This window comes from Ictidomys tridecemlineatus, chromosome 3, assembly GCF_052094955.1.
Source record: "Ictidomys tridecemlineatus isolate mIctTri1 chromosome 3, mIctTri1.hap1, whole genome shotgun sequence".
Taxonomy (NCBI): Eukaryota; Metazoa; Chordata; class Mammalia; order Rodentia; family Sciuridae; genus Ictidomys; species Ictidomys tridecemlineatus.
Window position 1 is genome coordinate 35,108,123 of NC_135479.1, and position 26,750 is coordinate 35,134,872.

General features: G+C 39.2%; 1 long non-coding RNA gene and 1 pseudogene across 1 annotated transcript; one reads left to right on the top strand and one right to left on the bottom strand.

Moving 5' to 3' along the window:
- The first annotated feature begins 1,611 nt into the window (after positions 1 to 1,611).
- On the top strand, positions 1,612 to 13,615 carry LOC144375785 (uncharacterized). Its single transcript, XR_013435667.1, has 3 exons — positions 1,612 to 1,858; positions 4,189 to 4,258; positions 13,440 to 13,615. It is a non-coding gene; the product is annotated as an uncharacterized LOC144375785 (long non-coding RNA).
- Positions 13,616 to 16,432: 2,817 nt separating this feature from the next.
- On the bottom strand, positions 16,433 to 26,504 carry LOC110596877 (isopentenyl-diphosphate Delta-isomerase 1 pseudogene; annotated as a pseudogene).
- Between the last annotated feature and the right edge of the window lie 246 nt (positions 26,505 to 26,750).

A 26,750-nucleotide genomic window follows, 5' to 3' on the forward strand; every position in this document is an offset into this window, starting at 1 on the left:
TACCAACTTTTCTTTCCCCAAAGAACTCTCTTCCATCATCTTCCTTGATAAGAAGCTCCAGGACATTTTTAAATTGCCATAAGAGGCCTCTTGATCTTGCTGCAAATTATTCAGTTATCTAATTCAAATCCTATCAAGATGCTAAGAAAAGCAAGGCCATTCAAATTCCTTTCATAGTTGGAGTGCTGGGGCTGCAGAGCATGCCTATCACTCCTAACCAGAGACCAAAGCCATCTCTACTCCAAGGCTACCAGCCTGTGGATCACTAAGAGTCTTATTGAGTTCCACTGGTGGGCTTGAGGGAGTAAAACCTTTAAAACTCTATCCAGCAGCTGGGCGTGGTGGCGCACACCTGTAATTGCAGTGGTTCAGGAGGCTGAGGCAGGAGGATCCCAAGTTCAAAGCCAGACTCAGCAGTGGGGAGATGCTAAGCATCTCAGTGAGACCCTGTCTCTAAATAAAATACAAGGGCTGGGATTGTGGCTCAGCGGCAGAGCGATCATCTAGGACGTGCGAGGCCCTGGGTTCCATCATCAGCACCTCGTAAAAATGAAACAAAGGTATTGTGTTCAACTACTTCTTAAAAATAAATATTTTTTAAATAAATAAATAAAATGCAAAATAGGGCTGGGGATGTGGATCAGTGGTCCAGTGCCCTTGAGATCAATCCCTGGTACCCAACCCTCCCCCCAAAAACTCTATCCACCAAATTGCACCTGAAGAGTCATCAGAGAGGTCTGGAATCCCAAAGATGTTAGGAACCAATGATCTAACAAGTCTAATCTAAGGATGTGCACTTTTTTATCGGTGGCTTTTGCCGTTAGATGGGTCTTAGATCTGAGTCATGGAAGTCCTGAAATAAAGGCACAGAGAAACACCAGAAAGAGGGCTAGTCTTGAAGGGAAAAGGTGAGAGGAAGAAGGAAGGCAAGGAGACCTAAAACTGAACTAACCATTCCAGGCCCAACCAAAGGAAGATTTGAACTTCTAAATGGAAGCTCTGAGCACTGAACTGGAGACTCCTCCTCTTCTAACCTAATGTATCAGGGCCTGTCAAGATAGGCTGCAGGGGCAAGGCCTTTGCCTCCCTACCCGGAAGGATGTAGGCAAATCCAAGCATAGAAGCCAGGAACATTTCTCCATCTCCTCTACTCTCAAAATAGTTCTCAAAAAATACTTGATATTTTCCCCCCACTCTTACCTGATATTTACTGTAGTTTTCCATTTAATGGAGCCCTGATTTAATTTCACTTTTTTTTTCTTTGTAGCAATGTTTTAATTTGGGCTTCATATGCTCTAAAAATATCTTGTCAGGGTATCAAAATAACACTGCTGAATGCAACCTCAGAACTTCAGAGCATGTTTCTAAATAGTCTAATGATATGCAAGTTGTCTGTGATGGTGTCAAATTGCTGGGTTTAATGATTTCCACTTGGATCTTTCTGGAAGGTTTTCTTTCCTAAGGTGGGGTCCAGGGAGACGAGTAGGACAGAAATGCAGTTAATAAATGTTGGAGCTGGGAATGATTTTGGAGAGCAAAAATATGCATCCCAAATTTTGCAGCAGTTTCTCCCCAAAGGACTCACATTTGCTTTCTCTCTTTTCCAGGCTCTTGTATTGGTACCCACTTTCCTTCAGGTCCTGGGGGCAAGTATGATATCAGAGTTTTCCAGACTGAAAAAAATCACCTTGCCTCAGACCTTCAGAATCAGAATCACTCAAGAGGGCATGAGAATTTTAATAGATGTCCCAGGAAATTTTTATCATCATTTGGAAAATACTGGTGTGGTGTGCTTGAGTCACCAGTTATCCCTTGTGCTCCTGAGATCAGTCCCTGGTACCCAACTGGGTCCAACTGGGTAAGTTACACTCTCCTGTATGGTGCTAGTACTGTCTCTAACAGGCTCTCCAGAGCTGATTATTAAATTTTCAGCAATTTTACTGGCTGTTTGTTAATACACCATTTTTAAATATTAAGTTGTATTGAAAGTAGGGAACCAAACAGGTACTTGTAACTGATGTTCATAGCAGCATAATTCACAATAGTCAAAAGGTGTGAACAACTCACGTGTCCATCAACTGATGAACGTAGAAGTGATGGTGATGTGCAAGTTTATGCATAGAATAGAATATTATCCAGCCATTAAAAAGGAATGAACTGTATGGTGACTCAACTGTAATCCCGGCCACTACAGGGGCTGGGGGTGGGTGTTTGAGACAGGAGGATTGAAAGTTCAAGGACTGCCTCAGCTATTTAATGAGATCCTATGCAATTTAGTGAGACTTTGCCTGAAAATAAAAAAAATTAAAGGGTCTGAGGATGTGGCTCAGTAGTTAAGCACCCTGGGGTTGGACTCCTGATACCACCTCCAAAATAAAAGGAATATGGGTTCAGTCTTAGCAGCACAAAAAAAGGAACTGATTCTTTTTAAAAAATATATTTTTAAGTTATTTTAAAAAAATTTTAATATTTATTTTGTAGTGGTTTTTTTTGGCGGACACAACATCTTTGTTTGTATGTGGTGCTGAGGATCGAACCCTGGCTGCACGGATGCCAGGAGAGCGCGCTACCACTTGAGCCACATCCCCAGCCCTTTATTAGTTATTGATGGACCTTTATTTATTTATATGTAGTGCTGAGACTTGAACCCAGTGCCTCACACATACTAGGCAAGCACTCTACCACTGAGCCACGACCTCTGCCCTGAATTCTGATATATTCTGCAATATAGATGAATTTAAAACATTGCGTTAAGTGAAATAAATAGGACACAAAAGAGCAAATATTGTATGAATTCACTTACATAAAAGATCTAGAATAGGCAGATGTATACGAATAGAAATAAAATAGAATAGAGAAAAAATAATATATTCTGGAGACAGGAATTGGGTACAAACTTTGGAGTGATAGGATAGTTCAGAAAACAGTGGTGAAGATTACACAACTTTTTGTTGTTGTTTTGGTATGAAGGATTGAACCCATGGCACTCAACCACTGAGTCACATCTCCATCCCTTTCTTTTTTTTTTTTTTTTGTGACAGGGCTGCTAAATTGCTGGGCTGACTTTGAACTTGTGATACTCCTGCCTCAGCCTCCAGCGCTGCTGAGATTATAGGAATACACTACCATAACTGGTTGCATTATATTATTTTAAAATTTTATATTATTTTAAAATTCTACTCAGAAGGCTGAGGCAGGAGAATTGCAAGGTTAAGGTCAGACTGTGCAACTTAGCAAGACCCTGTCTCAAAATGAAATATTAAAAAGGGTTCGGGATATAGCTCAGATGTAGAATCTCTAGTACCACACACACACACACACACACACACACACACACATAAAGTATAAAATGGTAAATTTCATTGTATTTATTTTACCATAATTAGGAAGTTGAATTTTGTTTAAAAATTCAATATAAGTTTGTAATAGATTTTATTGAAAACAAAGCAATAAATACTTAAATCTCAGCAAATCCTAGTTAACTTTCTGCAGTTTACAATTGCCTTTGCTCTTAAGCTCTATTGTGTCTATATCATGGAAATACTACTTAATGATATGCTGCCAAGTGTCTTTTCCCAACTGTGCATTTAGTCATGTCACCTTGATAGCTAGATAGTCACAGTGGTAATATTTATACAACAGAAACCCAAAACACTAGAAATCAGGGTCCCCCCATTCCCACTAAGCTGGTTGTTAAGCATTTACCAGCATACCACTGACTGTGAGCATTATTACCTTAATAGTAAAAAGGAAAGAACAGAATCAACCTCACAGAGCCTCTTTGAGGATGAAAAATAATTCCAGTTAAAGGATCTATTAATGGGCTTGCTTGTCATGTGGTTTGTTTAGCATTTGTTCCCTTTCACTAGAGACCAGGAGCTCCTTGAGGGCAGAATCCTGTTTGAATGAGCTGCTTATGTTCCAAGTTCTCTCTTAGAGGGGCTCAATAAGTATTTGTTGAATAAGTGATTGAATGGCTAGATGTTCTTGATACTAATGTAGAAAATGTTATTATCTTAACAGCTGGCACCAGAATTACTTTTAGGAAAGGAAACAACTTCAAAAGCTGTTGGGGCAGGAGGCGAGACCCAAGGGCATGGCAGGAATCTTATTACCAAAGAGAGAAAGCTAAGATGCTCTGAAAGAAAAAAAATGAGGATTTGGCCTCTGTTTTTGTTTTTAATCTAGAAAAGGACATCAGAAAGAAGAAGAAAGTGGAGGGGACTCTGCAGAAATAGAAGACAACAAAACATACATGGTGAGAGGCTGGGGGTGAATTGAAAGTTGGGTAGCATGGAAACTACAATTCCAAAAAACATTCCTGAGGACGAGGTGGCCAAAAGTATTAATTTGTATTGTATTTGTTTGTTGCAGGATATGAGAAGCAACTGTTTATTATAACACAAAACCTTCAGTAAAATTTCTGGTCTACTAAAGAGCCTTGAATATGTGTTCATTTTGGAATGAGATGAATTAGAAAGAAGCTGGGCTGTTCTATTTTGAGCCCAGCCTGCCAGTTAAGAGATAGAGGGATAATGACAAGATACGTTGTTACAGAGAAAAATGTGTGTCAGAGGCAGGAAATGCAATCAGAAGGGATCATTATGATGAGATAAATTCCTAGGAATTTGGAGAAACTTTGAGAGGCATTTTGGACTCGGTGGTTTATAGATTGAATCTCTGAATCCGTTTCTCTAGATTTCAAGGAACTGGGAGATCCCAAATGCTGGTAGTTTACATTGGATCACCTTGAAATTTTAGAGCTATATAATATTCCAATGCTTGCCCAGTGGGTATTAATAAGTTTTGGTTCATTCTATAGCTCAAAGTTTTAGGACATGAGAGGGTTCTTTGCCTTTTGAACTCTAGTATATGAATTAGGAATGGTCTGGGTGAAACCATAAAAACTAAGGCCATTATAGTGTCGAATTACCTTGCTCTCTTATGAAATGGCTTTTGATATCCATCAAAATCTGAGCTATCTGAAGAATAGAGCAGAAAAAGGAAAGGCTAACTTCTCAGTGGAGATGCCCAGCAAATACTACATTAAGCAAGTGACAAAGGTTAGTAGTGATGTCTTGTGATCATCATATACTCTCAGGTATATGTGATGAGAAGGACATATAACCTCTGCAGTAATTCTCTCAAAAAAATCATTGCCCCAGTCTAATTATGAGAAAAACGCTAGATTATCCCAGATTTGGGGGGCACTCTATAATCCAGCAGGTGGTTCTTCAAAGTGTAAAGGTGATGATAAACAAGGAAAGACCCAAGAAACTGTCACAGAGGAGAGCTCAACATTTTAAGTGTGGTGCTCAATGAGGGGTTTTTGTTGTTTTTTGTTTGTTTGTTTGATTTGGGGGGCAGGTATGCTGGGGATCAAACTCAGGGGTACCTTACCACTGAGCTAAATCCCCAACACTTTTAATTTTGAGACAGGGTCTCTCTAGCTTGCTTAAGGCCTTGCTAAATTGCTGAGGCTGGCTTTAAACTTGTGATCTTCCTGCCTCAGCCTCCTGAAGTGCTGGGATTACAGGCTTGTACCATCCTTCAGTCAAATTTAATGCGTTTTAGTGATTACACCCTTATAACTTAAATAACCACAATTGAGATACAGAACAATTCTGTTGCTCCCACAAAATTTCTTTTTGTCCCTGCCTCTCTTTCCAGCCCCAGGCAACCATTGATATGCTTTCTGTACCCTGGGTTAGATTAATCTTCTCTCTAGTTTCCTATGACTAGACCATACAGAATGCATTCTTCCCCATTTAACTTCTGCATACCACTATATGTTAAAGAGACTCTTGCATTAGTTATCCATCTACTTCTTGGAGACAAATTTTAAAAACTTATTTTGTGATATTGGGAGGGGGGATTGAATCCAGAAGTGCTATGCCACTGAGCTATGTCCCCAGCCATTTTTAATTTTTTATTTTGGGACAGGGTCTTACTAAGTTGACCAAGCTGGCCTTGAATTTGTGGTCCTCTGCCCCAGCCTCTGGGGTTGCTGAAATTATAGGCATGGGCTATCATGCCTGGCACCAAATTGTTTTCAGTTCAATAGCTCAGAATAACAAATGTTTATTTTCTCCCACAACTTCTGTGGGCCAAAAATTTAGCAGTGTCTTAGCTTGGTGACTCTGACTCAATGCTTCTTGGAAACTGTAGTCAAGATGTTAAGCAGGCTGGGTGCTGTGGTGCACATCTGTAATCCCAGCAGATCAGAAGGCTGAGGAAGGAGCATCGCAAGGTCAAAGACAGCCTCAGCAACTTAGCAAGGCCCTAAGCAATTTAATGAGACCCTGTCTCAAAATAAAAAAAAAATAATAAATTAAAGCCTGGCATGGTGGCACACACCTGGAATACTGCTAAGCAACTCAGTGAGACCCTATTTCTAAGTAAAATACAAAATAGGGCTGGGAATGTGGCTCAGTGGTTGAATGCCCCTGAGTTCAATCCTTGATACCCACTCCCAATTAGTTAATTAATTTTTTAAAAGGTGGAAGGAGCTGGAGATTTGGCTCAGTGGTTAAGTGCCCCTGGGTTCAAACACTGGTACCAAAAAAAAAAAAAAGAGAGAGAAAAAAAAGATGTTAGCACTGGCTAACATCCAATTGAAGACTGGATTGGGATTGGTAGTCTACTTCCAAGATGGTGCATTCACAGCCTGGAATTTAATGTTGGTTGTTGTCAGGAGGCTTCAGAATATATCTATATATCTTCAGTATATATCTATATCTATATCTGTATCTATATCTATCTACTATAGATATAGATATAGATATATGCTTATTTATTAGTTGTTGATAGATCTTTATTTATTTATGTATGGTGCCAAGAACTGAATCCAGTGCCTCACACATGCCAGGCATGTGGGCTACTGCTGAGTCCCAGCCCCAGCCCTCCATAGGACTTCTTGAGACTCTACAACATGATGTCTTGTCAGACTTTAATCTATGAAACTGTAAGATAATAAGCATGTTTTGTGTAAAGCTGCCAAATTTGTGGTAATTTATTACTGCATTGGAAAACTAATATACTGTCATTACAGACATTGTGCCTTCTTATCTTTTCCTCTTATCTCTCCAACTGCTATGATGAAGTTTTCATTTCAGATATTGTTTTTTTCACCCCTAGGAATTTGATTTTTTTCATATCTTCCATGTCTTTCCTCATCATATGCATATTTTCCTTTAAATACTTGAACATAGTTCAAGCAATTTTATCATTATTTTTTTAAAAAAATATTTAGTTGTTGTTGGACCTTTATTTTATTTATTTTTATGTGGTACTGAGGATCCAACTCAGTGCCTCACACATGCTAGGCAAGCACTCTACCACTGAGCCACAACCCCAGTCCAATCTTATCATTCTTGTCTGTTATTTCTAGTCCCTTCTGGGTCTGTTTATGCCTACTGCTTTTTTCTGTTTTTCTTTTCCTCCCCCTTGCTTCTTGGCATATATTGTATTACTATTAGTTTTAGTTGTAGATGGACACAATACTTTAATTTTATTTATTTTATTTTTTATGTGGTGCTAAGGATTGAACGCAGTGCCTCACATGTACTAATCAAGCACTCTACCACTGAGCCACAACCCCAGCTTTATATTGTAATTTTTAATTGGATGGTAGCAAGTTACATTGTTGGGTGTTATTTTGTAACCAAGAGTGTAGGTCTTTGTTTTACCAATTAACTCAATTTCAGATTAGTTTGATGTTTTTGAGGCTTGTTTTTAAGCTTTGTCAAGCAGGTATAGAATATAATTTAGGGCTACTTTAGACCTATTAGTAGGATTTCATTCTTCTGAGGTCTCTCCTGAACATCTTGAGAGATCATTGTGGTATTTCTACTCTAATTGGTCAGGATTTGAATGTTTTCCAGCCCTCTATGGGTTCTGGGAAATGTTTAGTTACATCTCTTCGATTGCTCTTTGCTCAGCCTCCTGGAATTTAACTCTATGGCTGCCCACATTAATATTCAGCAAAGACTCAAGATCCTATGCATATTTTTTTTTAGAGCTCTGTTTTTGCATGCCTTCTTCCTTTTTGGAATTCTCTGTAGCAACTTCCAGCTTCCTTAGCTTCCTTGAACTCCAATCTCATGTCTCCAACTCATTGAGACTGCCATGTTCTCCTGTTATGATCCAGAATGTACGTCTAGACAGAAAGCCAGGGCAATTACAAACTTACCTCGTTTGTTTTCCTTCTCATAATGATATCATGTGTGCCCTGCCGATTGCCCAATGTCTAAGAATAGTTGTTCTGCATATTTTGTCTTTCTTCCTAATTGTGGATGGCAAAAGATCTCTTTTAACTCCATTATGGTCAGAAACAAAAGTCCTCTTTTTCATTGGAATTTTATTAACATAAGCCAGTCTTTGAGAAATTGATCAACTTGATAAAATGGAATTTATAAACCTAGAAGTTTCTCAGCTAAGGTGAATGTACTAGAATCGTGTCAACCTGGGAGGCCTCTTTTGGATAGCCACTGCCTTGTTCAGGTTACATCTCACACCCTAGTTTCTTACACAAATGTCTGTGGAGTGAGTGAGTTACTGAGTGAGATTATTAAATTTAAACATGGTCATTCTCGGATGAAGAGAAGGACCTGACAGATTTGATTTTTCCTAAGAATTTACCAACTCCTTGATCTATAAATATAAAGACCCAGAAATTACTTAATCAGCTGGATACAGTGGTACATACCTGTAATCCCAGCAATTTGAGAAGCTGAGGCAGGAGAATCACATGTTCAAGGCCAACTCAGCAATTTAGTGAGGCTCTGCCTTAAAATAAAATAAAAAAGAGAGTTGGGGGATGCAGCTCAGTGGTAAAGTGCCCTAGGTTCAATCCTCAGTACCTCTTCCTCCAAAATTACCTCATCATACTTACCATGAGAAATGAGACTTGATTTATCAGAGAATGGATAGTCATCATACATGTGGCCAAAGCTTGTCAACTTTCTCAGTTAGGAAAACTAACTTTACAAAGCAGTACCATGTTCACTATTTTTCCTAACACATAATGTTAAGTGTGTAGGTTTTAGGCCTGATTCTAGATCCAGAATATCTGGGTTCAAATCCCAGTTCCATCATCAACTAATTGTACAACTTTGGGCAAATTATTTAAACTTGTTGGACCTCAGTTTTCTTCATTTCTAAAAAGGAGACAGTAACAGGGCTGGGGTTGTGGCTCAGTGGTAAAGCACTCACCTAGTACTTGCAAGGCCCTGGATTCAATCCTCAGCACCACATAAAAAAATAAATAAAGGTATTTTGTCTGACTACAACTAAAAAATAAATGTTAAGAAAAAAGAAGACAATAACAGTGGCTGTAGGTGTGGTTCAGTGATAGAACACTTTCCTAGCATGTGTGAAACACTGGGTTTAATCCTTAGCACTGCATAAAAATAAATAAATAAAATGAAGGTATAAAAAATATTTGAATTCTAGTTTAAAAAAATAAAGAAGAAAACAACATATACCTCAAAGGGCTGTTGTGAGGACTGAATAATTTGATACTATCTGTAAAATCCCTTAAATCAATATCTGACATGTTTAAGAGTTGATTTAGTGCTAGCAATTATTACCAAATATTTGGGCTGGGGTTGTGGCTTAGCATGCACGAGGCACTGGGTTCTATCCCCAACACCACATAAAAAATACTAAATAAAGATGCACACAAAGTATATCAATTTAAAAAGTATTTAGTAGTATTTACCTTGACTATATAATAATCTCATAAAATGAACTCTTTAAATGTCTTTGGATAGTGCACACCTGTAATCCCTATGACTCAGGAGACTAAGGCAGGTAGATCGCAAGTGTGAGGCCAGCCTTAGTAATTTAGTGAGATCTTGTCTCAAAAAAAAAAAAAAATGGGGCTGGGATATAACTCAGTAGTAGAGTTCAATTACCATCCCCCCCCACACACACAGAGTCTTTGGTATGGTTAATTACTTCTTTTTAGGTGATAACAGTTCTGATTCAGGTTTAAGGATTTCAGAATAATCAGCTTTGAAGGAATGAAATTATATGTTTATAAATAAATTTGTTAAATGGCCATCATGTGAGTTTCAGTAAGGATTATTTCTTGATTGGGGACTGTGACATTAGCTAAAAAGGCCCACCTTCTATTTAAGTGTTCCTTTCTAACTGGAAACATGAGAAGTTACTTCTCAGAAGCCACTATTTTTAGAACTGGTGTTCCAAAGCTGATGGAGGGGTTTTAGGGGAGCTCATCCCAGTCTCTTTTGTTACAAGGAGGCTGATGTGCATCCTTTACCTATAGCCAAAGGAAGGTTCAAGATGCCTTTAGTAAGGTAAGAGATTCAAAGAGCATTCAAAGGCTGTTTCAGTCTGGCCAAATCTCCCCTCTCAAAGAGGGATTTATGTTAGAATTAGTGCTTTATGGAAATGGGATATGTCTTCGTGTAGACATGTGTAGATATTTGAGCAAAGGAAGAGGTAAAGCACTTTTCCTCAGCCTACAAAGCTTAATACAAAAATCAAGTCAGAATTTACCTCTGGAATTAAACATGTCAAAATATTAATGTGCTTAGGACTTATTCTAAGTGTATTATATTAAAAACAAAATCTTTATGAGCTAGGCATGGTGGTATGTACCTGGAGTCCCAGCTATTTTGGAGGCTGAGGCTGAAGAATTGTTCAAGGCCAGTCACATCTAATTAGAGTAAGACCCTGTCTCAAAATAAAAAAAGAAAAAGAAGAAAGAAAGGAAGGAAGGAAGGAAGGAAGGAAGGAAGGAAGGAAGGAAGGAAGGAAGGAAGGAAGAAAGAAAGAAAGAAAGAAAGAAAGAAAGAAAGAAAGAAAGAAAGAAAGAAAACAACAAAAAGCCAGGCTGGGGGCAGGGTGCTGCAGGACACTGAGGATGTAGCTCAATGATAAGAGCATCCTTGGGCTCAATCTCCAGTATTGTGAGAACAGGGAAAAATAAACAAACAAAAAAGCCCCCAACCAAACAAACAAATGATCAACAAACAAATAAAACCCTCAAAAACAGCCTGGGCAGCATAGTGAGACCGTTTCATATTTTTCCAAATATGAAACGGGGTGGGGTGGGGGCTGGGGCTGGGGCTCAGTGGCAGAGCGTCTGCCTCACACATGTGAGCCACTGGGTTCAATCCTTAGCACCACATAAAAATAAATAAACAAAATAAAGATTTGCGTCTAAAAATATTTTTTAAAAAGATTCTTAAAAAAAATATATGAAACGGTATAATATAGGCACATGACTATAATCCCAGTGGCTCAGGAGGCTGAGGCTGGAGGATCAGGAGTTCAAAGCCAGCCTCAGCAACTTAGCGAGGCCCTAAGCAACGTAGTGAGACCATGTCTCAAAATAAAAATTAAAATTAAAAATAAAAAAAAGGACTGGTTAAGCACCCCTGTGTTCAATCCCTCCTACAAAAACAAAAACAAACCCCCAAACTGCATAATAAATAAATTAAATAAATTTTTAATTTGGAAATATTTTTGAGCTAACAGAAACGTTGCAAAAATAAGACTATCACAAAGAGCACTTGCATACCCACACTCAGAGTCGCCTTATATTTTTCTCAATTTGCTTTATGATTTCCACTCTCTCTTTCATATTCTATTCTCAGGTGTAATTTGGTATCATTTCTGCTGCTTTCTATTCATTTTGAGGTTTTTTATTGTTTTGTTTTTATTTGTTATTAAATCTAGTGCTGGGGACTGAATGCAGGGACTTGCTCATATTAAGCATATGCTGTACCACTGAGCTACATCCCAGTTCCATTCATTTAAGCAGTCATTTAAGTCATTCATTTAAGCATGACTCAAAGGGAAATAATATCCAGAAATCTATATATGTGTATTTGTGTGTGTGTGTGAAATATGTAGTTTTTTTCCTGAGATATTTAAAAGCAACCTGCATATATTACAGTACCTGTCCCCTAAATAAACTCAGTGTATGTTTACTAGAAACAGGTGTTCAGGGCAAAAGGCACGTATCTGAGGGACCGTACCTGAGATACCTCAATCATATCTAGACCTGATCTAGACCCTGAGATCCTAGACTCCAGTCTGTCTCTGATGCCATACCAGGAATTTTGAAGGAAGAGTAAATGTATCTTGCATATGAGAAAATATAAATTGTTGTGGCTAAAAGGCAGAGTGTCATAGCAGTATTTCCTGGAGATTATTTCCCCTCCTCTTGAACGTGGGCAGAACTTTGCAACTACTTCAATGACTGGAATGCAGCAGAAGAGTCTGTGTTATTTGTGTGTGTGTATGTGTGTGTGTGTGATTGAGCAAATTATTATTATTATTATTTTACAAACACACTGGAGAAACACACAATGCTGCCTGCATTGAAAGCAATCCTGGACCACAGTCTACACAATCTTGCCACTGGTCCTGTGATGGCAGAAACTTTCATCTAATCTGTATTATTTATTATGACCTCTGCATTATCCTCAAAATTACAAACACATCATTTTTTTCTCCCATATAACTTTTTTGTCTCCCATATGTACCTTCTTTCTGAGCTTTGGTTTGTCGTCCTTCTTACGTTTTTTTTTTTTTTAGGTACCAGGGATTGAACTCAGGGGCACTTGATATTGAGCCACATCCCCAGCCCTATTTTGTAGTTTATTTAGAAACAGGGTCTCACTGAGTTGCCTAACACCTCACTTTTGCTGAGGCTGGCTTTGAACTCTCAATCCTCCTGCCTCAGCCTCCCAAACTGCTGGGATTATAGGCATGTGTCACTGCGCCCGGTGTTGTTCTCCTTAACTATAGCCATCACCATGTCACTCACACTAGCTGCAGGAAACCTGTTCAGCCATCCCTTGTTCCCCTCTACAGAAATTATATACACATTTTTGGCTCCTGTGTTGTAAGCACAAGTTTTGATCATGGCTCCTATTGGAAGAACCAGGAAAATACAGAATTTCCTGCTGAAGGACCCACCACATACATACTTGCTTTGACAAATTTTGTTTTGTTTTGTTTTTGGACCTACTTAACCACTGAGCCACATCCCAGCCCTATCTATCTATCTATCTATCTATCTATCTATCTATCTATCTATCTATCTATCTATCTATTTATTTATCTATCTATCTGTTTATTTATTTATCTATTTATCTATTTATTTATCTATTTATTTATTTATCTATTTATTTATTTATCTATTTATCTATTTATCTATTTATTTATTTATATATATTTTGAGACAGGGTCTTGCTAAGTTATTTAGGGCCCTGCCTAGCTGCTGAGGCTATCTTTGAACTTGAGGTCCTCTTGCCTCAGCCTCCTGAGCCCCTTTGCTTTGACATTTTGAATGTTGGAAAAGGATAGAAAAGGAGACTGTTACATTTTAGGCTAGGACACAAAAGGCAATACAATCCCTCTCTCTCCATCTTTCTCTGTTTCTTTCTCTTTTACATTAGGAATCTAGCTACAATGTTATGAGGAAGAAGGAAGTAACTGGCAGCTCCAACTAAGGTCTCGGCTGACAACTAGCACCAAACATGTGAGTGGACAAGCCTTCAGAAGACTCTAGTCCCTAGTTGTTCAGCCCAAAGTGCAGATTCATAAGCAAAATAAATGTCATTGTTCTATGCCACTAAGTTTTAGAGGTGATTTTCTTTTTTTTTTTTTAACTTTTTTTCCCTTTCTTTTATTTATTTATTTATTTTTGAAATTTTAACATCTTTTTAATAACTGATAGAACAAGTGGATAACCAGTAAGCATATAAAAAATTGGAACAACGCTATCCAGCAATTGGACCTAACTGGCCTATGAATTGGAAAGGAAGACATGCAGCTATATTTTCAGGAAACATGAACATATACATAAAAATATGGAACACATAAAAATCTTTGAAAGAATTTTTTAGAAGTAAATGAATTTTAAAGATCTGTTCATTGTTAACTACAAACCATTGCTAAGGTTTTATTTATTTATTATTCTTTTTTTTATTGGTTATTCAAAACATTACAAAGATTGCAGAATCACATCGGTTACACATCCACATTTTTACATAATGCCATACTAGTGACTGTTGTATTCTGCTACCTTTCCTATCCTCTACTATCCCCCCTCCCCTCCCCTCCCATCTTCTCTCTCTACCCATCTACTGTAATTCATTTCTCTCCTTATTTTTTTCCCATTCTCTTCATAACCTCTTATATGTAATTTTGTATAACAATGAGGGTCTCCTTCCATTTCCATGCAATTTCCCTTTTCTCTCCCTTTCCCTCGCACCTCATGACTCTATTTAATGTTAATCTTTTCCTCCTGCTCTTCCTCCCTGCTCTGTTCTTGGTTGCTCTCATTATATCAAAGAAGACATTTGGCATTTATTTTTTAGGGATTGGCTAGCTTCACTTAGCATAATCTGCTCTAATGCCATCCATTTCCCTGCAAATTCCATGATTTTGTCATTTTTTAGTGCTGTGTAGTACTCCATTGTGTATAAATGCCACATTTTTTTTTTATCCATTCATCTATTGAGGGGCATCGGGGTTGTTTCCACTTTTTTTTTAACTTTTTTAGTTGTTGATAAACCTTTTTATTTTATTTATTTATATGCAGTGCTGAGAATTGAACCCAGTACCTCACACATGCCAGTTAAGTGTGCTACCACTAAGCCCCAGCCCCTTGGAGGTAATTCCTTATGCATCATTGATGACTCGGAATCACAGTAGTACAGCTGCACTCCCTTGGGTAAACAAAGATTTTTCTATTAGAATGTGATTTTGATTAGTGCTTTGGCTATTTCAGAAGAACAAGAGATTAATGACAGTACTGAGGATGGAGAAAATACTGGTCATCTGTCAGTCTTTCCCCTTTGAGAGATAACTGTTAGAATGAAAGATTCTTATATTAGTATTTCTACAATGTAAGATTAGGTGTAGTAAATAAATGCATACTATAATCTATTAACTGGAATTTAACTCTGTCCATTTTTCCCCCATACCCATAGAAATTAGATGATTTGGGATAATATAGCACCCCTTTTTAGAAAGATTGCTCATGACACTGGCATGTAGTCTAAGCTACTAATTAGGGGAGTGTTTGTATCATTGATAATATTTGAACCCTTCCTTTATGAATTTTCAGGGAAAATCTAAGCATCCACTGGCTGCTTCCTGAGAAGAATTGGGTTGGACTGGGTTGTTAATGTTATCCCCTAATGTACACAAAAATTTGGGCCCTACCAGTCTCTTCTGAGTAACATCTGAACTATGCTGAAGTTCATGTATAAAAAGAAACTTACTTTCAACCCTTAGTTATCACAGAAAAATTTTTTTCTTTTTTTTGGCAGGTTAAATTTAAGTTTTATTTTGGGGGGTTGTTGGGGATTGATTGAACCCAGGCATGCTCTACCTCTAAGATATATCCCCATCCCCTTTTATTTTATTCTATTTTGGAGACAGGGTCTTGCTGTTTCCCAGCCTGGCCCCCCAGTCACTGGGATTACTGTTGTTTGCCATTATGCCCAGCTAAATTAAATTTTATTTGCTATCTCTCTTTTTACAATAATGTTCCATACATTTTACAAACACCTGTACATGTATGTGAGGGTATGATATAAAATTCTGTCAGTTGTTCTTTTCACACAATTTATTATTATTATTATTATTTTGGGGTCCTGAGATTGAACTCAGGGGCACTTGACTACTGAGCCACATCCCTAGCCCTATTTTGTATTTTATTTAGAGACAGGGTCTCTCTGAGTTGCTTAGTGCCTTGCTGTTGCTGAGGCTGGCTTTGAACTCGCAATCCTCCTATCTCAGGCTTCTTAGCCTCTGGGATTACAGGTATGTCCCACTGGACCCGGCACCACACAAATTCTTATTGTAAAGTATCAATGTATCGGGGCTGGGGATGTGGCTCAAGCGGTAGCCCGCTCGCCTGGCATGCGTGCGGCCCAGGTTCGATCCTCAGCACCACATACCAACAAAGATGTTGTGTCCGCCGAGAACTAAAAAATAAATGTTAAAAATTCTCTCTCTCTATCTCTCTCTCTCTCTCCTCTCTCACTCTCTCTTAAAAAAATAAATAAATAAAATTGTTGATTTGTAAGAGGTATTTGTGTATTCTGAGTACTTGATCCCTTTAAAAAAAAAAGTATCAATGTATCATATAAAAGTCATCCTAAAGGGGGCTTGAATTTTTTTTCTTATTCTTTTTACTTGTAAGGCGGCACAAATTTAAAACAGCCTCATGCAATGGCGCACACCTGTAATTCTAGAGAAATAGGAGGCTGAGGCAGGAGGATTGCAAATTTGAGGCTAGCCTGGGCTACTTAGTGAGACCCTGTCTCAGTGGTAGAGCTCCCTGTGTTCAGTTCCTAATACCACAAAACAAATAGACAAAAACATTCTAAACTCACTAAATAGACATTTTTTTGGAGATAATCATTTATCTACACATTCACATTCTCTATATTTTCTTGTCAATAAAATGATTTGAATGATTTCATTTTCCCACCATTTAAAGAAAGATACTACCATAATTTGAAACCATGGAGTTATTTTAGTTTCACCATTGGCTGTTTTTTTAGGAAGTTCTTCTAGTCCTTCCTTTGACACATAATAATAGGGTTAAATCTGTTGGCATCTGGATTCATAGTTATGTTCTTCCTAACAAACAGAATGTAATCAATTTCGTATTCACTCTGGATGCCATCAGATTGAGCCCTGTAATGAATTCCTCTTCATTTCTTCTGAAGGATCCTCTCCCACGGGAATTCCCAATTCAGCTCCTACACGCCCCTGTGCTGTTCCAGTGGCTTCATTTTCTTCAGGCTCACCTGCATTACTTAATGGATGAATACAAGAAGTATTGGTAAAACAACCTGGAAAGGTAATTTTAACATCTGATCTCTGCTGTAACAGGAGAGTCAGTGTTGAATAAGAAGCCACTAAAAGCTCAGTGTAATGATCCTTCCTCAATGTTTTCATTCAGGTGACAATTTCTGATCTCAGTCCCAATTTTATTGTCACTGTCATCAATAGGAACACATACCTCTGCCAGGAGTTGAAACCCTTGCTTCTTGAGATGATATGTATCTCAGGCATTTGTTACAAAAGGTGTGATCTGTCTTAGAATACTCAGGCCTGGAATTCAAATAAGCCTAGGTATCTTGTTCTTTTAGAGCAAATTTTAGGCTGCCTAGAGCTTCCTATCAAGTATCACCCATTTATAACTCAGAGATCAAGAAATTCGACAAACAAAACAGAAGAAACTCTTAGTCTACCTGAAAGCATTCTTTAGCTGCTTAACTGCTTATGATTCTCACCAAGTGTTAAAAGTAGGAAATATTACCTTGTTGATTAATAATTCTGACTTTTCAGTTGTTTTGGTAGCTATTTATTTATTTATTTTTAGTTGTAGATGGTGCTAAGGATGCAATGCAGGTGCTTCACCACTGAGCCCCAGCCTCAGCCCAGCTAGCTTTGATTTTCTTGGTAGAAAAGGCGTTTCTGATGAGGCTAAGCTTCTTATCTGAGTTCTATTTTATGTTTCTGTGCCTTTACTCACATGTCTGTCTGTCTCTCCTTTCTCTTTTTCTCGGCATGACCTCCTCTTTTTGGTACTGGGGATTATTAAACCCAGGGGCACTCTACCACTCAGCTACATTCCCAAACCTTTTTATTTTTTGAGACAGGATCTCACTAAAAATAAAAAGCCCAGGCTGGCTTAGAACTTGCGTTCCTCCTGTCTCAGCCTCCTTAGTGGCTGGGATTACAGGTTTGCACCTCCATGCCTGGCTGCCCTCTCACCTTCTTTGCTTCCTACCTTTCAGACTTTGCCTTCTCAGTCATCTTGCTCATCCTCCATCTCCCTGAACTTCTCATTTTGGAAATTCCAATTACCTTGGAAGAGGATCACACCCTTGGAGATCTCATCCAGTCAGACAGCTTTAAATACCACCAATTGCTAATGACTTCTTCATTTGTACCTCCAGCCGGATTTTTCTAACTTCAGACTGAAATATCTAATTTTCTATTCAGTGCCTCCACTTGGATGTCTAATAGGCATCTCAAATATAACAGATCCAAGCTCAAAGCCAGACTCAGCAATTTAGCAAGGCCTTAAGCAACTTAGTGAGAACTTGTCTCAAAATTTAAAAAAAAGGGGGGGCTGGTAGGGGATGTAGTTCAGTGGCAGAGAGCTTGCCTAGCATGTGTGAGGGGCGCTGGTTCAATCTCAGCACCACATGAAAAAATTAATTAATAAACAAAGATATTGTGTGTTCATTTAAAATTAAAAAAAAATAAAAACAAACAACAACAACAAAACTGGGCTGGTGATGTGGATCTGTGGTTAAGTGCCCCTGATTTGGATCCCTGATACGAAAAAAAAAAAAAAAAAAGTAACAGATCCAAACCTGAGTTCCTGGTCTTGACTCTTGACTCATAAACTTTCTCTTCCTAATGTCTGCCTCATCTTAGTGAATGCATTTTTATCCTTCTAGTTTCTTAGGTTATCAACTTTGGAGTCATCCTTCAATATTCTCAACAAGTCCTGTTTACTCTTCTTTCAAAATAATATCTGGAAACCAGCTTCTCACAGTTTAAACCTCCTTGCTTGAATTACTGCAATAGCTTCCCAACGAGTCTCCTATTGGTCCCTCTTCCTCTCACTTCCATCTATTTTCAACACAGCAGTTAAACTGTATGTCAATGCACAAGGCCCTGGATTCAATCCCCAGCACCACACACACAAAAAAAAGTATGTCAGTACTGGGGACATAGTTCAGGGGAAGAGCACTTACCTACCATATATGAGCCTTGTGTTTGACACCCAGCACCACACACATACTCACACACAAAAGTTATGACAAATCTCTTCTCCATTAAGAAAAAATCTTAAATATATGTGCATACATATTTAGTTGTTGATGACCATTATTCTATTCATTTATTTATATGTGGTGCTGAGAATGGAACCCAGTGCCTCACACATGCTAGACAAGCACTCTACCACTGAGCCACACCCCAGCCTGCCAAAGTCTTTAAGGAGGATTTGCCCCACTCCCTTCCCTCACTCCGCAATCATACTTGCTTCTTTGCTGGTTCTCACACCAGCCAGGAAGTCTTCCACCTTAGTGCCTAGGACAATTTTCCTTGGATATCCACAATGATTGCTCCATCTTCTCCTTCAGATTTTTGGCTAAATATTACCTCCCCACCCCCGACCATTCTGGACGGTAACTTTCATCTTAGCACTTCCTGTCCCCCTCCTCTGCAATTTTTCTCCACAGAACATTGAATTTTCTATGAAATATCTATGACTTACCATTATTATTATTATTATTATTATTATTATTATTATTATTATTATTATTTACTTTTTTTGGTCATCCTTTTTCTACTAGAATGCAAATTACATAAAAGTGCATTTTCACTAAAGAGTGCCTAGAACACAGTGTACATGCTTTGTATTTGTTGGCATGAATGAACAGCTAACTTCATAATTATTCTTCAAAACTCACATTCCCCTGGCTTCCCTCCCTCACCCGACTCCTTCAGGTTGGCCTAATATTTCTCCCTATTATTGATTCCCATAATACATTTGTCTTGATCATAGTTCTTCCCAGAGATTTTTTTAAAAACTTTATTTGTATTCACTAGAGATTAGCACACGGAAAGTGTTTTTAAAATAATTAAGATGAGGGCTAGGGATGTGGCTTAGTGGTAGTGAATTTGCCTAGTATGAACAAGGCTTGGGTTCAATCTGCAGCAACACACACACACACACACACACACACACTCACAAAGATGAGCTATTTCCAATAATTATACTAAATGTTAGAGCAATGGGGTAATGTTAAATAGGTGTGAGGGACTTGCCAACTTCTTCTTTTTTATATGAATTTCCTTCCCTTTTTTAAAAACCCACATCAGATACCCCTGCTGCCAGAGTACCAGTGACTGAATAGAGTTGCCAACATTTGTGTGTGTGTGTGTGTGTGTGTGTGTGCGCGCGTGCGCACGCAAATGCTATTTTATATTATATATATTTATTTTAAATTCATTTGGAAGAAATTAGGATTTTCAAAGACGGTAATTGTTGGATCAGTGACACCAAGCAAAATGTTTTGCCTCTACCTAAGATACAAATCACATGTTATATATGTAGCTTCATTTCCTAAGTCCTTTACAGACTAATGATTTGCCCCATCCTCACTTCTTTTTTTAAAAAATATTTACTCTTTTTTTTAGTTGCAGTTGGACACAATATCTTTATTTTATTTATTTTTATGTGGTGCTGAGGATCAAACCCAGGGCCTTGCACCTGCTAGGTGAGCGCTTTACCTCTGAGCCACAATTCCAGCCCCTGCCCCATCCTCACTTCTGCTGTAAATCCCTAAGAGTTTTTAAATTATGGGGTTGTGTTTGTAGCTCAGAGGTACAGTGCTTCCCTTGCATGTGTGAAGCACTGGGTTTGATCCTCAGCATCATATAAAAAATGATAAATGAAATTAAAGTATAAAACATTAAACAAAATACCACAATTACTATTAAATACTTGTGCATAGGCAGGGCAATATAGGAGTTTTAGTCTTTTTTTTTTTTTCTGGTTCTTGCCTCTCTTCCTCCGCTCTTTCCAGTATAAGGGAATGTTACAAAGATTAAATGTTTAGCCAGGTATGCCTGTAATCCTACTTACTTGAGAGGCTGAGGCAGGAGGATTATGGATTACAAAATTGCATTTGAGGCCAGCCTGGGCAATTTAGTGAGATCCTGTCTCAAAAAAAAAAAGGGGGGTGGTGGCTGGGGAGGTGGTGGTGGAGCTGTGAGTGTAGCTCAGTGGTAGAGGACTCAGGTGTGAGGGACTGGGTTCACCTTCCTACCCAAAAAAAAAAAAAAAAATTACTCATAGGATTAGTGAGCAGTGTAAATTGTTTGCTAAGCATAGGTTGCGGTAAAACAGGAAAAGAGAACCTCTATAGTAGGTATATGTTGAAGGTTCCTACTTCTTTCCTATTCTTAGTTTAAGAGTCTTTTGAATCTTAAGCTTTTAGGGGATGGGCCCTGTTGAAGTGTTGCCAATTTGAAAAAGAAAGTATGCCAGGTTTCTGTTCTCGTGACTAAAAGGCTCAGGGGTCACTCTAGTTAAACTGGGCTAACTGGGCTGCACGAAATAACCACACAAGAGACACAAATACCTTTTTCTTTGGGGTCGCTGTGATGGCTCCTCTGACCTTAAGGGTCTACAGAAAGAGAGAGAGAGAGAGAGAGCACACGTGCTGACCCCTTTTATTGAGGAGAAGCTATTCAAATGAGGCAAGGGGTCAGGTTTCAGGGGGCTGAGTCTATCTTCATGATGTCCACTGTCAGCAGGTTGACTGACACCTGGGTAGGCCACATCCAAGGGCACAGTAAGAGGAGGGGACACACACAAGGCACTTCCATGGAAGATTCTATCCTAAACAGGGCAAGGGGTTATATTACAAAGGAACAGGTGAGCATAGCTTCACCCATGGGGCTGTAGTAAGACACACCCATTTCTGTGACTGAGCGCCTCAGCACCCAGCTGGGGAGTGTAACTCAGTCACCCCTAAGGTTGGCCTCCCACAAAAGTAGAAATGTTTTTAATTGCAATTCAGAGAATGATTTATCTTTAGTCATTATTCTAATATTTGTCTGGATTTAAATTGAAAATGAACTGCATGTCTAGAAAAGCAAGAGTTCAATTCTTTGTTAGTAGGATTAATAGTAGGTAAAGGGTAATATAAAAAATTTTGCTTAAATTGGTGTTAATGTTGGTAAGCATGAAACAAAATTGGTTTGCTGAGATACTCTTTCTTGGGGGGCGGGTGCAGTGTGTACTTGGGCTCCCTTAGGCCTTTCCCTTCTTTAGGGGGTCTGGGATAGAAACTGGGAGAAGGGCAAATTCTTAGTGTGTTGGGGAACTGGATTAGGGGCAGGGACTCCCTAATAGCTAAAGGCCTCTCTCTTTCTTGTGTTCTTGCTGGGGTGGCTGGTCCAGGGGCCCTTACTCCTTGGAGGCCACGTGGACCATAAAGTCCAGTACCCTCTTGCCATAGCCAAATTTATTGCCATACCAAGAAATGAGCTTTACAAAGTGGTCATTGAAGGCAAGGTCATCCCCAGCATCTGAAGTAAAAGACTAGGTGTCATTGTTACAGTCATGGGAGACAACCTAAGCCCCTTGAGTAGGTACTCTGATGCTTGCTTCACCACCTTCTTGATGTCATTGTAATTGGCAGCTTTCTCAGACTGTAGGTCAGATTAAAGTCTGACACATTGTGGGTGGGCACATGGAAGGTATTCTGGTAAGCTTCCTATTCGGTTCAGGGATGACCTTGCTCAAAGCATTGGTAGCTCTGATAGACTCAGCTATGTTCTGGGCACCGTAATAGCCATCACACCCCAGTTTCCCAGAGGGCCATTTGTGGTCTGAGTGGCAGCGATGGTATGGATGGTGATCATGAGTCCCTCTACAAGGCCAAAACTGTTTTGGATGACCATGGTCAGGTGGCTAAGAAGTTATGGCACAGAATTAATTGCTACTAATCTTGAGAGAGTCATACTTCTCATGGTTTACACCTATCAAAAACAAAGGGGCATCAATAGAAGGGGCAGAGATGATGGCCATTTGGCACTGCCCTTCAAATGAACCCAAGCCTTCTCCATGTACTGACGACCCCAGTGGATTCCACAGCATATTCAGTATCAGCATAGAATCTTGCTCCTGGGAGATGAAGATGGAGTTTCCATTGATGACAAGCTTCCTGTTCTCAGACTTAACTGTGTCACTGAATTTGCTCTGAGTGGAATCATACTGGAACATGTAGACTATATAGTTGATGTCAATAAGGGGTCATTGATGGTGACAATATCCACTTTTTCAGAAAGCAGCCCCCGTGACCAGGTGAGCAACGTGGCCAAATCTGTTTAGTATGTTTACACCATCGTGACTCCGGGATGCAGCTGGCACCACACAAGATGTGGTTGCCTGGTTTGGTTGAAGATACTCTTTATTAGAATACACTTGGTCCCACTTTTTAGGCAAGCAATTTGGCAACATCTATCAAAAGGTTTAATGGTGAGGGCTGGGGATGCAATTTTATTTCTGGAAAGTCTGTTTATAGATAGCCTTACATATGAAAACAAGGATAGTTATTGCAGGGTATTTATTAAAGATTTTATTTGTCTAGAATGTAATACTTAAACATTGAAACAATCTAATATTCAATAGATGACTATAAAATGCATGCAATGGCATAATATAATATGATAAAGAATAAGGTAGATTTACATAAAAAGCAGTTATGATTTACAGGTGAGTGAAATAAAGGAACTTTAGATGAGAATATATAGACCATGAAAAAGTATGTTAAAAAAGGAAGTACATTTGAATATTTTATATGCATGGAAAATATCATGAGTGTAGTCATGAAAATTGGAATGATACACTTACCTCCATGAGATCTTTTATATATAAACACTTGACTACTGATGGAAATTTTTAAAATGAGCATGTGTTATTTGCATAAAAATAGTTTGAAGTTATTGTTTTGTGATACTTAGGATTGAACCCAGGGGCACTCTGCCAATGAGCTCTATCCCTAGTTCTTTAAAATATTTTCTTAAGAGAGCATCCCACTAAATTGCCTCAAACTTGTGACTCTCTGGCTTTAGACTCCCAAGTAACTGGGATTACAAGTATATGCCACTGCACCTGGCAAGTCAACATTCTTCAGTGCAAATAAAAACATTAAGAGACTACATCTTCATTATGTGCCATTATAAGGTAACAAGTCCCTAATACTGGAAAATTAGTTCTCTTACTGTATAGTCACACTTTGATAGAGTGTTGGCCTCATGTTGCAGCAATCAAGTTATACATAGGGCAGGCCAGGTGCAGTGGTACATGCCTGTAATCCCAGCGGCTCAGGAGGCTTCAGGAGGATTGTGAGTTCAAAGCCAACCTTAGCAAAAGCAAGGTGCTAAGCAACTCAGACCCTGTCTCTAAATAAAAATACAAAATTGGGCTGGGGATGTGGTTCAGTGGTTGAGTGTCCCTGCATTCAATCTCCAGTACAAACAAACAAACAAACACACAAAAAAGTTATACAGAGATCAGGTGCCATTCCACGCTTCTTTATTCTATTGGCTTCCCTATCTCTAGCTTGGCTAAGCTTCTTTGGCAAGTTCTAAAATGACTGTCCTATTCTTATGTCATTTCTCTGGGAGCATAAACTGAGGAACACTGTCATTTAGGTTGCCCAACTGGAAGTAGAAATTACATAGCAATCTGCCATGCTTTAAATCTTTGTATGCACAACCCTTTCACAGGCATGTAATTATAGTTAAAGCAATGGTTTCCTAAGTACAACCAAATGCTCCAAGTGAGGTGGCCAGCCAACTCTTCTATGGATTAAGTGAAACTGAACAAACTAAATGATTAATAGAATTCTTTTCAGCATGACAAGTAGACTTTAGATTTTCTACATCATCAAACTTAAGTGCTGTATCAATTTTAAGTTATAAAGGAATGTTTAACATTAGATTCCTGATTCTGTGTAATACAAATCAAAATGCAGATTTTGATCCTAGCCTAACATCTTAAATTCCCATCAGATAAAACTACCTGCCTCACTGCCTTTAATAATATGCTTAACTTAACTTAGACAAAGGAGAGAAAAAGCATTTCTTAGTTTGCTATCTCAACTCATAATTTTTAATCCATGATAAATTCTGTGATGGAGTGAAAATTTTTATAGCCCTAGAGGAAGCCAGACCCGAAACTTAAGTATGAAATTTTAAAAGTTCCCAAGTGTTTGTACTACTCTGAATCTTACATTATAAAGTTTTACTCTACTATTTCCTGAGTGTTTTGTAATAATTTATTATCGCATGAGATGAATTACAATATTAGTCTCACCTTGCAAGTGGGTGAGTGTCACAAGAGAAAATAAGTTGCTTCAACAATTGAGTAGCTAAACACCCAAGTCAAACCTTCATACAGCAAGGTCATTTTTATGTACTGATTGTTTAGGACAGTAATAATACTTCCAGCACATTGTAACTAAACTCTCGAGGAGTCTTTTCTCTTGTTACACTTTTCCTCTAGATTCACTTCCCATTAATTATGATAATCTAACTCAGCACCCATACTGTGTAGACTGAAGATGACTGAGTTGTTTTGTCTGAAGACTGTGGGCTGTCTACACCGAACTGATGACCTGGAAATTAAAGGCTCTGAAATACATTCCCAACCCTCTGATTCATGGCCTTTCAGCAATGCAGCTAATCGTAGGTCTTAAAATTAACTGCCTCACAGTAAACTGGAAAGGGCAGCGTTGTGACTAATGCCACGCTGCTGATCTGGTCCGCCAGGAAAGGTGAGGAACAGAATATTACCTTCTTTCCCTGGCAGGGCATTTAATAATCTGTTGGCTTTAGGAACTAGAATCCTTTTGCTGGCCCTAAATTACCGAGTTGGCACGTTGAATCAAATCTAGTCCAGATGGTCATTTTTCAATGTTGTTTCCTAACCAGAAGCTTTATATTGTAATATGCCATTGTATTTATGTTACATTTTGTCTACACATTCATGACACTTCCGTTGTTTTCCTCTCTTGGCTACTGTGCATAACGCTGCCATAAACATGGGTGCAGATTCCCTTCTTTGAATTCCTTGGGGTATATATCTGTAAGTGGAATTGTTAGAGCATATGGTAAACCTGGGAAAGTTTGACATGTACTACAAGATGAGCCTGGGAATTGCCACGTGAAATAAGTCAGGCACAAAAGGGGAAATACAGTCCCATTCATAGGAAATACTCGAGTAGTCAGATTAATAGAGACAAAGGAGAGTGGTGGCCATGAACTGGTGTGGGGGATGATGGAGAATTATTTGTTCAGGGGAATATAACTTTCAGTCCTGCAAGATGAAGAAAAGGCCCAAGGATGGATGAGGTTAACGGCTGCATGATGTAAATACACGTCATATCACTGAATTCACAAGAAAATGACCAAAATGGTACATCGTTACATGTATTTTACCATTAAAAAAAAAATTGCAAGTCACTTCACCCTGGAACTGTCACTCCTGGAGGAGGGCACTCTCGCAATGAAGCAGGATAAGCTTTTGGCAGAGCGGTTCCCAAAGAACAAGAGAGGGGCAGGCTCGGAGCCCAGAAGCTGGAGTGGGGGACCAGCGCTCGGACCTGCGGATGTAAAAGGAAAGCCAAGGCAGCTGGGCGTGCGGGGGAGATGACACGGAAAGGAAGGCGCGCTCTCCACTTTGTTACAAGATTTGCTTTCCTTAGGGATCTCCCCACTGGGAATGAGTTCTTTCGTCAGAGGAAAGCCTTGAGAGTCTTCTTTCCTTTCACAACTTCCAGTAAAAAAAACCCCTAAACGTTAGGAGTTCTTTGCCTGCCCATTCTTTTCTCTGACGAACCGCACCCCTCAGACCCCCGCTCCCCAAGATCCCTCCCGTCTTCCATAGTGGGTCGCATCCGAAGATGCACCAACAGTCGGTGCTCGGGCCGTGGAGCCCAGAACGCGAGGGCGACGGGGATAGTCCCCGAGCGCCCCGGAAGTCACTTCCCTCCCTCCATCGGAGACGCCCCCTCGGGCCTCGCGTCCTGGGATTGGCGGGAAGACGATGATGCGTTACGTGCGGTGGTGCGGCCCCGCCCTTGCGCTCCTGCGCGCGGTTGGCGTGGGGCGGGGCGGAGTGTGGCCCCGGGCGGCCATTACCC